The following is a 12,119-nucleotide window of genomic DNA, read 5'->3' on the forward strand; positions in this document are numbered from 1 at the left end:
AAGTCAGTTCTCTTTCAGAGAAGAATCCTGTTTGGTATTTTACACTCTCTGCTTGCAAAATGACATGACCCCTCTTAGAACAGCAAACTGCAAGCAGACAGATTTCCGGCACTGGAATCAGTTTCTGCCTGGCCATCTGTGGCTTTCAAAACAATAATCCATTTACTCTACAGCATGTCCAATTAACATCTACTTGTGAAGTCCCCATAGGCACTTTTCAAAGTTTCTGTAAAGTCAATGTGGACATGACGACTCTCCTTATGCATAGCTCTTGCATTTTAAATGAGATGTCTTCTTTTGTGAGGTGTTATTGTCTTTGTTTGTGATGACCTACACTAAACTCCCCCACAATCTCTCTTAAAAACATATTTATATATAATATAAAATATAACCTGTCACAGGAGGACTTTGACATTCTCCGCCCAAGAGTCATGAAAGACAAGCTGACAAGTACAAAAACACTCAAATTCTTGATACTCAAAAATCCATCACAAGAGAGGTGGAGAAGTTTTTTCCCCCCAAAATACTAGCACACGTGGAAGTTGTCAAGTAAAAGGCAGAAAACGCAACTTTACAGATAACAGTTATGTTGGAGCACCTCAAAAAGACAGGCTTTGTTCACAGAGCACAGTGAAGTTTTGGAATTGTACGTCAGGGAGTGATCAATAGATTTTTTTTTTGAGTATTAAAAGAACCAAAGGATTAATGCAGGAGAGTGGTGATTTAAAAAAAAATCAGCCATAACCTTATTGAATGGCAGAGGCTGCAAGAAGTAGAATAGGCTGGATCTGTTTTATTTCTTATGGCCTCATGTTTTGTGTATCATTGCATAATGTGCTTTTGTTCAGTTGTGTTTGGGAACGATTATTATACCATCTATTTGCATTCAGTTTGGTTGCGCGATTGGAAACAGAATCATATACCTGACCAATAACAAATTGATGGATCAGTTTTCCTTACTATTTACCTGACTTTTCTTTGTTGACTGGTATATTGCCTGTCACACTTAGACTTTTAATAGGGTATTTCATGGTTTTGTTGAAAGTGGTCTTGACCTCCAAGAAATTCTGAATGCGCTGCTGTTTGCACAGCCAATTCCATTTGACAGAGAAAGAAATGGAAATGAAATCGAAAGAGGAAGTGGCAACAATAGAAAGCTTTCAAAAATTTCCTTTCGTAGTAGCCCAGAAGCAGATTTAAAATGTTATGCAATACTTGCATGGACTTTGACCACATGAAGGTTACCATGACAACAGTTGCTACCACTGCTAAAGGGCCCAATTATGGACAAAACAAGAATACCTCTCCACATTTGACAAACCAAGGCGGGCATGCTTTCTCTATAATATCACTTTTGATGATAATCTCTTCCTCTCAATGCATCTTCTAAACTTAGCCTTCCACATCTTCTCAGCCATTACCAGAAGACATGGGTTTAAACTGAGGGGAGAAATTTAAACAGGAACCTGAAATGTGTTTTTTTTTTAAATCTACACAGAAGGTGGTGAGAGTGTCTGGAATGGGCTGCCAGAGAAAGCAGTTACTATGCAACGTTTAAGAAAAAATCTTGACAATTACATTGATAGGATAGGTCTAAGAGGGATATGGGACAAATACGGTAGGTTGGACTAGGGTGAGTGGGACATTTTGGTCATCATGGGCAAGTTGGGTCAAAGGGCCTGTTGTTTCAATGCTGACTTCTTAAAACTCTGATTTGGAAGTATTGGAAACTGGGAGTTATCATGTTTTAGTTCCACATTGGTTCAAGTTTATATTTATTGTTATGTGCGGAGATCCAGTGAAAAGGTTTGTTTCCTGAACTATCCATAGGCAAGTGCGGCAGAATAAGAACAGTGGAGAATTGCACAGATCAAGCAGCACAAAGGCCGCATTATTTCATGCGGACGAGGGTTTGTTCTGCAGTTTGAAAGTAGCATGGAAAGAAATGGTCCTTGAATCTGATATCATCTGACCCGTCTCACCCTCTCCTCCTACTGGTTTCAAACCAATTTCCAAATGGCTGCCCACTGCTGTACATGCTGAGGAGTGAAAAACAATTTCCAATAACTCCCATAAAACTGACCATCTGGCCACAATTTGGGTTATAATTCAAGGGATTCGGAGAGTGGAGACTGTAGGCTCAGAGGAGTAAATTATCAGTTTGAATTCAGTGAGAAGCACTACCCCAGCACACACACACACACACACACACACACACACACACACACACACACACACACACACACACGCGACAGGAGGATAGGAGCAGGAAGAGGCCACTTGGCCCTTCAAGCCTGCCCTGTCATTCAATGTCATTGGAGCTGATTAATGTTGGATCTGTGCCCTTTTCTTCTATACCCCTCAATCTATCAAATATTCTCCAAGCTCCACTCAAATGATCCAGCTTTCACCGGAAAAATTTTAAGCATCTCAATTTTAAATGACTTTATCTTGCCTCCCAACTTCACCTCTCACCTTCCCCCATCCATTCTTTTTATAGATAACAATTGTATGAAGGTCCTCGCCTCCCATTGTTTGCTTAACCTCATTCTTTGGCATGTTAGCACGTCCACTGAAGAATGGCAAAACAATTGTTGAGGGCCTCGACCATTTCCTCGTAACCCAATATTAATTTCCCCTACTCATCTTCCAATGGACTCATGTTAATTTTAACCAATTCTTTCTGATATATAATAATTTACTGTGCTCTTCTCTTTGACATTATACTGTACACATTTGTTTAATTGTAACCCTATCCCCTGTACTTTCATTTTAATTCTTGCTCCAACTATTGTACAGCATATTGGTTGACTTCTTTTTCTTGCCAAAATATTGTATTTCACACTTCTCTCTTTTATTTTCCCCTTTGCCAGATGTTTACCCTTCCTCTCAACTTGTCAACCTCCTAGTGTCCTCTTCACAACCTAATTTTCCATTGTCTGTGGTATCCACAAATATAGGAACCAAACTTTTAGTGCCTTCATAAGTATATTTTCTATCCAAATAAAAAAGAAACATTAACAACGTCACAAGAGGCAAAGTTATCAGCATTGTTTGACATATCTCAGCAACCCAAAAAATGGTGTAGAATAGCCAATCTCAAACTTATTTTGGCTCTGCCTCCCCCCCCCCCCCCCCACCCACCCGAGGGACTCTGCTCAGAGTTTAAGGTTCCTCTTTCCTGTGAAGCAGCAAGTTTTGCCCTCTTCAATACTTCTCCTGCCAACTACATAAAGAACATCGAATATTTATGTTATGCGAGGTGAAAAGAAAATAAGCCTTTTACTTAATTGTGTGAATGGCTAGTATAGAAGATGTGATGACTGGTAACAACCACTGTTACGATCCGAGAGGACTCCAAAACCCAGCAGCAACAGAAGTTCACCAAGACGATGGTCACTTAAACAAAAGTTGCTTTTTATGTTCTTCAAACATAATAATAAGATCAATCTTTAACTTGTTACTTTTAACATAACCCCCTTCTAATTCTAAGCGCACGTGAATGTCATGTGTATGTGTCCAGGAAAGTTCTTTGTTTCACTGTCCAATCATTCACTTTTCACTTCTCCAAGTTCACTGGGATCAGGCAATTTTCATTCTGTGCACAGAATTTAACATTTATGATCTTCAACAGGCTCGGGGGCTTTAATTTAAATTGTTACCACAAAAGAAGGTCCTTGTTGGTTTCAGAGAGCTATTTGTTGTTTGTTGAACATGCACAAACTGATCTCCTTCAATCAGCCACTTCAGTGTCTTGCCAAAGAAACTTGAGCCTTCTTGGGTTTTCCAAAAGATAACCTCTTCTTCCAAGTTACCACAGAGTTCTTCTGTTTCCTCTATTCTGAGAGAAACAGATTAACCAGCCGCAATTGACTGTAAGGGTTGAGAATATGCTGAACTCAGAACCAAAAACCTATCTACAAATGGGGTCTTATAGCAAGTGCCAAGCTTGCAGCCTCCAACACCAATTCCTTTTTCACAGCTTTATTTATTCATTCAACAAGGTTATTACATACAGTAAAAAAAAAGTACATATTGTGAACAATATTTTTTATATAAAAAAGAAAAAAAGAAGAACCCCCCCTCCCCCTCTCAGTCAGCTCTCTTTAGGAGAGCCAAAAATAAAATATAAACTAAAATATATTTACTAAAATCTAATCAAAGTAAATTTAAATGTAAATATTCTGAATATAAAGACCACTTATTAAGAAAAAAAGAATAATTATCATGTAAAACATACGTGATTTTTTCCATTACCAAACAAGTTTTCATCTCATTATGCCATCAATCACATTAGCATTTTTCCATGTACTTGCTATATATTTTTTTTGCTTATAGATAGAGCTAAATATATAAAAGCAATCTGAAATTTATCTAATCCCAAATCTTTCAAAGGCTTCAATTTACCCAACAAAAATATTGTCAGGTCTGAAAGTATTTTAATCTTGTACAAATGTTCCAAAACAATTGAATTGCTTTGCAAAAAGACTGTATATGTACACATAACCAAAAACCATGAAATAAAGTTCCAACCGAATTACCACATCTAAAACAAGAGTCTGATTCATTAAAACCATATATTTTTTAAACTTTTCAGGTGTTAAATACAATTGATGTAAAAAAATTGTAATTAACCATTGCATAATGATCCAACACCAATTCCTGCAGTAAACCTGACTGTCCCTCTCTCTCTTCTAAGAATAATATTTTTTTCCCTTCTGTTTACAAAACCACATGACCCCTCTTAGAATTAGCAACCTTCAACCAGCAGTTTAAACTTCCAGCACCAGTCTTAATAGCACAAGATTTTCAATTCTTGAGGCGAGGCACTGATCCATTAACACCTGCTTGTAAGACTGTCACAAATACTCTTCCATTGTCTGTGCAAAGTCGCTATAGACTCCACTTTAACCATAGCTCATGCATTTTAAATGAGATGTCTTTTGTGAAATATTAATGTATGTTTGTGAAGTGTACCTAAACTAAAACCCCTACAAATCTATACTTTTAAGATTTTTTAATCATAATTCTTCTAACCTAATCTGTAACCCCACTCCTAAGAGCTTCAAAGTATCACAAAATAGAAAGTAGAATGCTTAACTTGAACAGTGATCATTATTTACATATCTCACCTTGTGTGCCACAGAGGAAATATTATACAAGTTGATCTTTAATGTGCTGACTTCTCCCACTGGGGTGGGAGGGAATAGTTAAAGTCTTCAGTAGCAATAATACACAACTATGGAATCCCTTCACTCGACCGAAAAAAAGGTACAAAATATTGCTCAGATTAGGTTACGGCTTAAAAATCACAGAAAACCAACTAAAACTATTTGTCTAAACTAAATTTATCAGGTGTTATTTTCTAAAATAGCAATTACAATTTTGATTTAATTCAATAGGTGCAACAAATAAAACAGGAAAACATTTTCTTGTTAGATGCTTTAAAAAGGCCTTTAAATTATTTAATATTTCCTTTTCTACATTATGCGCCATACACTGACAAGTAACAAGCTTGCAGCCAATAACATTTCAAATCCCTCCAGATTTATTCTTCATCTATCCATAAGGAGTGTTTCATTTTTTTGTTGAATATTTTAGTTCTCGTTTTCCATCAATAAACAAGGAGATTTCATCACTGACTGTTACCGAATATATCAATATCTCCCAGCAATCTACATACACGTGGTGTTTCTTCCCCCTCCCATTCCCACCTGCCCAAAGAAAAAAAATAAGGGGAAGGCAGAGAAAACAAAAAGGGAGTAAAAAAAGAGACTGGATGTGGCGTCGGCGCTCCCAGTAAGTGTCCATAGAGGCTGAGGAGCCACCCCTTGACAAAATTACTTTTATTAATCCATCTATTGGCAGATCTCTGTAAATCTTATCAAGGTGTGGCTACAGCTGTACTACCTTGTAAATCAGATATGGCTGCCATATTTTAACAAAGGTGCTGTGTAGGTTTCTAAGATTATATGTAATTTTTTCCATAGGAATACAGCTATGCATCTCGGTAATCCACTTACTGATAAGAGGAGAGACAGATTTTTAGGTCATCACGATGCAATTTTTTGCTATAGACAAAGAAATAAATACAAATTGAATTTGGTTAGTTTGTAGCTTATATCCATAAGGTTCCCCAGATACAGCGATGGATCTGACGGAAAGGTTACCTTCGTAATTCTGGTTAGTATATCAGCCAAATCCTGCCAAAATGGGTCTACCTTCGCGCAGGACCAGGTTGCATGAATGAATGTTACCTCCTTGACTCCACACCTGAAACACGTCTCCAACACTCTAGTTTTGCCTTGTGAATCTTTTGCAGTGTGATGTAAATTTAGTGCAGAAAGTTGTATTGAACCAGTCTGTATTTAGAATTAATAATTGTTGTCACACTGTCTCTACATCAATCCGACTAATATTTTTCATCACTTGTGATGCCCAGATCTGACTTCCATTTATCTCTTGATCTGCGAAGGCACTGCTTGGGGCTTTCACCTTGGAGTACCGAGGACATTCTTGATATAAATTTGGGTGCGTTTCCCAGTCGAAGCATCCCTTCAACCTCACCAGGTGTAGACGGGGTCATTATAGGACCCCACCTATCCTTTAGAAATTATCTTAGATGAAGGAAATAATGAAAGGTCCCATAAGACAAATTGTATTTACCCTTTAGCTGCTCAAAGGACATGAGCTGTCTCCCCTTGTAGCAGTCCTCAATATATCGGATCCCCTGCCGATGCCAAATCTCCAGAATTTTATTGCCCAATTTACGGGCATCAATTCATTAGGAGTCAGTGGCTTCTTTGGCGATATTTCCACTTTCTTTCCAATACATTCATTGATCTCATGCCAGCATCCCACTTGTTATCAAAATCCTTTGCCATCCTCTCCCCATTGCATGCAATCCCATTTGCATCCAAGTGGGTGGTTCCCCCTCTTCAAAGAAGGATGCAAGGAACCTCGACTGAACTGCTAGATAATATTTCTTAAAATCAGCCAACCTTAAACCCACCCCATTCCAAGCTGTAGCCCTATGTCAGTTTTTTCAAGGCTATTCTGGGTACTTCCTCATTCCAAATAAATTTCCTTATGCTTTCATTCAGCGCCCTAAAAAGAATTGTAGCAATGGAATTGGCAAAGTCTGGAAGAGGTATTGGAGTCCTAGCATCACCTTCATCTTTATGCAGTTAACCCTTCCCATTTAAGGTGTTGGGAATATCTCTCCATCTCATTAAGTCACCTTCAATCTTCTCCAGGATAAAGGGTGGGGGGGTGGAGGGGCGGTAGTTGAGTTTATATAAATTTTCCAAGTTACTATCAATCTTGATTCCTAGGTATTTCACAGTTCCTGCATGCCAACTGAAATTGCAGTTTTTGATATTCTTCGTGGACAAATTTATTCAGTGCCGTGATATTGCTTTTTTCTGTGTTGGCCTGATATTGTGATAGTCTGATATTGTACCATAGCTTTATAGCCTGATATTGTACCATAGTTCTCCAGTGTGGTAAGCAAGTTTGACACGGACCCGGCTGGGTCTGTCAGGTACAACAACTGTTATCTGCCATTAGCTTTATCTTGTGCTCGCGCTGACCCACTTTGAATCCATTTATCACTGGATCTTTCCTGATGGCCTCTGTCTCAAGGGTTATTCGTCTTAGCAATTGAACCATTGGCGGAGGATAGCTCTGCCTGCTGGACCTTCCGAGGGGAACGTTTTATTCAATTAACAAACATTTGTCCCATTCCAAATTTTTCCAAAATTTTAAACATAAAAGGCCATTCTAGCAGATCAAAGGCCTTTTCTGCATTTAGCGAAACAATTATACTTGGATCATGTTTTGCCTGTGCGAAATGTATAACGTTAAATAGTCTGCTCAAGTTGTTAGCAGAGTGACCCTTCCTGATGAAGCCCACTTGATCCAGATCTATGAACTTGGGAAGGTGCCTTGGCTATTATTTTGTAATCTGTATTTAATAGTGAGATAGGTCTGTATGAGGATGTTTACAACAGGTTCCTGTTCTTTTTAGGTGCCACCACAATGATAGCTGTTGAAAAAAGATTTTGGAAGAGTCTGCATCTCTGCCGCCTGGTTCACTACAACCATTAACAATGGTATCAAATTCCTTATAAAACTTGGGGGGAAGAAGCCATCCTCTCCCAGAGACTTTTTTGTTTGTAATGTTTGTAATGTTCCCAAAGCCCATTCGATTTCCTCACTGGAAAATGGGGCACCTAATTCAGTCCAGTCCTCCTGGGTCAACCTTGACATTTTAACCCCTGCCAAGAACTCCTCAATTTTATTTACACCTTTTGGTGCCTCAGATTTATACAATTTTTTCATAATATGTTTTAAAGGTGTCATTTATTTCTCTTGGATTGTGTGTTACTGAGCTCAGTCCTGACTGAACCACATTAATTATCCTTGATGTTTCCTCTGCTCTCAGTTGCCATGACAAAATTTTGTGTTTTTTGCCAAGTTCATAATATCTTTGCTTGGCTTGCAAGAGCATTTTTTTCCACTCTGTATGTTTGCAGAGTGATGTATTAAAGTCTCTTATTTTCCAATTCCTGATATTTCTCATTCAATTCCAGGTTTTGATATTCTTTTTCCAATTTTGTGATCTCCTGTTCCAATGTTTCCACCCTAGTCAAGTGTTGTTTTTTTAAATATTTTTGGTATATGAAATTATTTGCCTCCTTAGATAGGCCTTTAGTGTTTACCAGATTTAAACAAATTATCTGTTGAGGGGCAATGTATTTCACAAAACAGAGCAATTTGACCCTTTATAAAAGTACGAACGTCTGGGTTTTTCAACAGCGTAGCATTCAAGCACCACCTATGAGCTTTTAACTGTTTTTCGGGCATTGTTATTTGCAAGGTCAATGGTGTGGTCTGATATCAGCCTTGCTAAATATTTCAACTCAAGGACTCTGCCTTTCAACTGGGCAGACATCAGAAAATAATTAATTCTGGTATGAGAGTCACGAGGCTTCGAGTGAAAGGAGTAATCCCTAGCCTGCGGGTTTTTCTGCCTCCTGATGTCTATCAAATTTAATTCTTTCATAAAGGCCAAAGGCCACCTTTGACCTCATCAATATCTTTGTGTCTTATCTAGAATAGAGTTTATACAAAAATTTAGATCTCCTCCAATTAATATGTTCTGTTTACCCTCTGCAGCCTTTAGGAATATTTCGTGCATAGAGATTTAGCAGTGTCCATGGTTCCGAATATAACTAGTGTACCATTACAAATCTCACAGCCGGGTCTGTAGCTCCACCACCAGGACCCTTTTGTGTATTAAAATGGCTACCCCCGTAGCCTTAGAGCCAAAGGAGGATTAGAATAACTGCCCCACCCAGTCCCTTTTAAGTTTATCATGTTCCCCTTTTGATAAGTATGCTTCCTGTAAGAATATTATATCTGCACTTTTTTTTAAAAAGTGAGCAGGACCCTCTTCTTCTTTAAAACATTGATACTAATAAATTTGATAGTCTTATTCATTTGTGTTTCTATATCTTTTGACCTTCACAGCACCCCCATTTGTTTGACTTGAATAGAATCCTCCTCATGCCTTTCTATCATTCAAGGTCTCTCCATGCCAACGTCCACACCAGCCACAAAAGGGAAAAAGGAGAATAAAAATAAACATGAAAAAGACAAAATCCACCCCCTCTCCCCATAGACAAAATAAAATTAACCTTAAAAAACCCCCAATATATCAAAGTTAACAAGCGAAAAATTCAAGATATTCCCATCCTCTGTTTTGGCATTACAAATTGAGACGATCAGTGATCAGACTGTAAGGAGTTCTGACTGGTTTTAAATTACATTTTGAAAATATGGCTGTGCTGGTCTGTTCATGAGAGCTAGATTTCAAATCTCCCTTCTGCCACTCTCCTTTTTCAACCAACAATCTTTGCCTCTGCTTGGAGAAAATGCAAATAATTATGAATGTTCTCAAGCAACCATTATATTACTTGTCATGTCAGCATTGCGCTGTGATATTCAGAGATGTTGGGATGAAGGCAAAAAGGAAGTAATTAAAAATAACTCTTTGTGGTAAACTGGAAGGTTATCTTTTTAGAAAAAAAAACCCAAGAGGGGGGTAAGTTTCTTTGGTAATTTTCAGTTGTTGATTGAAAGAGATAATTTTGCATGACCGACGAACAATAAACATCTCTCTGAAACCAACAAAGGCCTTCCTAAGCAGTAACAACTTAAGTTAAAGCACCAGAACTGGTGAATATAATATGTTCAATTCTGTGCACAGTATAGAAGATTGCCTGATACCAGTGAACTTGGAGAAGTGAAAAGTGAATGATTGGACAGTGGAAAAGAACTTTTCTGAACATATAAACATTATATACACCTGCTCTTAGAATTAGAAGGGAGTTAAGTTAATAGTAAGAAGTATTGATCTTATTGTTATATATTAAATAGCCATTGTCTTGGTGAATTTCTGCGGCCTGCTGGTTTTTGTCCTTAGAGTTTCATAACACTGGAAACATCTTTTTCACAATCACTCTTTTTAATTTTTTTTGTTTCAATGAGATCCACCCCCCCCTCCCCAACCCGCCCCCCAAACAACTCATCCTTCTAAACTCCAGACAGTACAGACCCAAAGCCATCAAGCACTCTTCATACTTTGAGATCATTCTTGTAAAGTCCTCTGGACCCTCTTCAACACCAGCACGTCCTTCCTCAGATCCTAAAGTGCTCCAATTTTGGTCTAACCAAAACCTTGTAAAGCCTCAGCATTATATCCTTGCTTTTATATTCTACTTCTCACAAAAAGAAAGTGAACATTGCATTTGCTTTGATTCATCCTGCAAGTTAACCTTTTGAAAAACCTGCAACAGGATTTTCAAGTCTTTTTATACCTTTTTTGTAAATGACAAAAAAATCTGTTCTTGTACTCCCAAAATAACTCCCCAGTGGTAATTTACATGAGTTGCTCATTGTATGTTTGCTTCCATAGCAAGTAGGAATCACAACCTTGGGAGGTGGGGGGGGGGGGGAGGAGGGGGGGGGGGGTGGGGAGAAGACATGGCCAGGCGTTTAACCACAACTTAAAATTTCATGCAACATCTACAGAGGATGGAATGAGGAGAATAGGTGCAACAAAAAAAATTAATGGACAAACTTTTTAACCAGATGGTTAAAGAACAATTTTCTATTATACTACGTACTCAAATGGTTAAGATTTGAAATAAAATAACAACAAATGATGGATGAAGATTGAAAAGATGAACATGGATGAAACTTTCATAAAGGAGAAAAATTTTGGTAGAGAGGTAAACAAAATTTATGCTCTTGATAGCCAATGTTTCATTGTTACACATTTTGCTACCTTTCCAAGTCAGATGACAATTGCCAACCACATTCTTTTTTTTAAAAAAAAGAACTTGATATTAAAAATGTAATAATGACAGCATCATTTAATCAAGGCTAAGGGTTGCTGTAAATGAGAACAAATTACCCAGATTAGGATAGCAAAAGGATATTTAAGAGTATCCCAGTACTACCCTGACCCAAAACATGAACGACTCTGGGACCACTGCAAGATTCGTCCGCACCATTGAAAAGTCTTTTTTTTTTGTACTAATTGCAACTACAAATATTTATCTTCTTATATTTATTGTCTCTTTTTCAGCCTTGGTATAATGTGGTAACAATTTATTTTGTTGGTGTATCCTACACATCTGCATATTTGCATCAAGCAATAATTACATTACATCTGTACACTGCAGTCAGGCGTAGCACATTAAACTCTCATACACTTATTCTGAGACAGACAAAAACCCTGTGAGTATTTACTCAAACTTTAGTGTAATTTAGATAAAAACTTCCAGTACCTGTGGTCATACAGGTAGCAGAGGAGAAGGACAATAGATTTCCCTCCCTCAAGCATATCAGTAAAGTGACAATCCAGAAGTTACACCCTGATATCTATGCATATTATTGCAGGATATTTCATTAAAAGAATTTAAGTTGTCATGCTGGGATTCTAGTTAATTTTTCAACATTCCTGCCCTGGTATCACAAAACAGGAATTTTTGGGGCATTTATAAATCCATTAGTTTACTGTGAGAAATAGTCTGAAGTAGTTGGTAAAA

At 37.7% G+C, this 12,119-nt stretch overlaps 1 long non-coding RNA gene across 1 annotated transcript in view; it reads left to right on the top strand.

Moving 5' to 3' along the window:
• The window catches only part of LOC138752826 (uncharacterized), a 74,487-nt gene extending 64,457 nt beyond the window's left edge, over positions 1–10,030 (top strand). Inside the window, exon 3 of the long non-coding RNA XR_011350978.1 lies at positions 8,030–10,030. This is a non-coding gene — a long non-coding RNA (uncharacterized lncRNA). The remainder of the gene's footprint in view (positions 1–8,029) is intronic.
• Positions 10,031–12,119: the final 2,089 nt, after the last annotated feature.

This window comes from Narcine bancroftii, chromosome 2, assembly GCF_036971445.1.
Source record: "Narcine bancroftii isolate sNarBan1 chromosome 2, sNarBan1.hap1, whole genome shotgun sequence".
NCBI classification, from domain to species: domain Eukaryota; kingdom Metazoa; phylum Chordata; class Chondrichthyes; order Torpediniformes; family Narcinidae; genus Narcine; species Narcine bancroftii.